The following is a 2203-nucleotide window of genomic DNA, read 5'->3' as shown; positions in this document are numbered from 1 at the left end:
CACACACACACACACACACACACACACACACACACACACACACACACACACGCGCACGCGCGCGCGCGCACACCAATACACAAGTTACAATTATGGTATTTGAACGTGGAAATATATTTGAACTGTACACTGAATGCCCTCTGCTAAGAGCAATATATAAGGGCATTAAGTACTTGTAAACGGAAGAACATTGTATAATATGGATTTTTGCAATTAAACAAGATTCTCATTTTAAGGATAAGACTAAGAGGCACTATGAGAGTGGTGTGCCTCGATGCGTGCACCTTCTCTCTTGCTATCTCTTACTCTCTCTCTCTCTCTCTCTCTCTCTCTCTCTCTCTCACACACACACACACACACACACACACACACACACACACACACAAACAGACACACACACACACACACATACGCCTACACATATGTACACACACAAACACACACACACACACACATATGTACACTCACAAACACACACAAACACACACACACACGTACAAACATTCATACAAACAGGCAGATTTGAAAATAGCACGACCTTAGAAAAGCAGGTTCAAAGATTGATATACAGGTTTATCATATTATGTAGGTATATCATATGTACGTATATCGTAAAAACATTCAGTCTACCTCCCCCCAACAAAAGCTAGGTTGTCCGACATATTCTCAATGTGCGCAGAATGTGTCACACATATATATATATATATATATTATATTATATATACAGACATACTCCTTTCCCCAAAATCTGTGATTAGATTGGAAGTTCACCAATGTTTTTATGCGTGTGTTTTTGGAGCCAGCACAGAAGGGTACACCTTCCGTCGCAAATCTGTCTTTTACGGGTGGTTGGAGGGCGCGCCACTGATAGGTCCTACATTTTTACTTTCCCGTTGTAATTTCTGTGCGTCTGTCTTACTTTTCCCCAGCACTAAATGACCGTTATTGTGTCGGTGTGCTTCTCTTTGCTCAAACAAACAAACAAACAAACAAACAAACAGACAAACACGTGTCTTTTTTTTTGTTATCAGCGCGTGGAGTGACTGGAATAAACTATAAAACCAGCATATTATTATGTGGTGTAGCAGATAGGAGTACTAGAGCTTTGCAGGAGACCCGAGCTCCATTCCCGAATAGGGGGACTTTTTATTGAGTATCTTGGTCTTTTTTAACTTTCTACTGAGATATTGAATCTCTTTTCTTAGCTGGGTGTGGCCTCGATGAGCAGAGAGAGTGGAAACTTATTTCTTTAACCCTATCTGTACTTCGAGTTTTACTATCGTATCCATACGACGTGAGGAGCTGTATTCCCCCCACTTTCCGAAGAGGAAATTTACTCGTTAATCCGATCTGTACGCGTTGCGTAGCATTCTGTCGAAATGATTTTTTGACAAATACCGGTACTAAAAGTTTCAAAGAGATCTTCGTACTAGAAGTATTCTAAAATGTGAAGAGTACAACCCCGGGGGTACAAAATGACCCCAAGCGTACGGGTAGGGTTAATGATCTAAATTGTTTCAATTGGGGCTAGTAACATCTACTGACATAATTTGTTTTTTGTTTTTAAGACAATGTTACCGAAAGAGACAAGGACTTTTGGTAAATTACAAGGTTGTTTTTGGTTTTTTTGTGGGGTTTTTTGTTTGTTGTTGATGTTACTTGCAGTTGAAAAATTTACTAAAAACTTAGTCAGAGCTGTATTTTTTCATTCTTTTTTTTTTTTTTTTTTTCCTCATCTTGGAAACGGGTTATTTGTGTGTTTGTAAGTTTGACCCAATTAATTTATTTTTATTTCACACTTTTCCCATCAATCAGCGCCTTACGTCCCAATGTAAAAGACAAAACAACTTGTCAAATATCACTCCAATTGACAGATCGGGACAAACGTATTCTGACACAACTGATGGAAAAGTGTAAAAAAATAATACATTTTAAAGCCCCTACTCACCAGCATTGTGATTTAATCAATCAAAACGTTTTGACATATTCTATCCAGTCTCGCAGGCACATATAGGGAAGCATGTACATTGATTGAAGACGTACAAAGAGCGAAACAAGTACATTGACTGAAGACGTACATAGTCATAGAGCGAAACACGTACATTGACTGAACACGTACACAGAGCGAAACACGTACATTGACTGAACACGTACACAGAGCGAAACACGTACATTGACTGAACACGTACACAGAGCGAAACAC

This window comes from Aplysia californica, unplaced genomic scaffold (assembly GCF_000002075.1).
Source record: "Aplysia californica isolate F4 #8 unplaced genomic scaffold, AplCal3.0 scaffold00194, whole genome shotgun sequence".
NCBI lineage: Eukaryota > Metazoa > Mollusca > Gastropoda > Aplysiida > Aplysiidae > Aplysia > Aplysia californica.
This window is presented reverse-complemented; position numbering follows the sequence as displayed.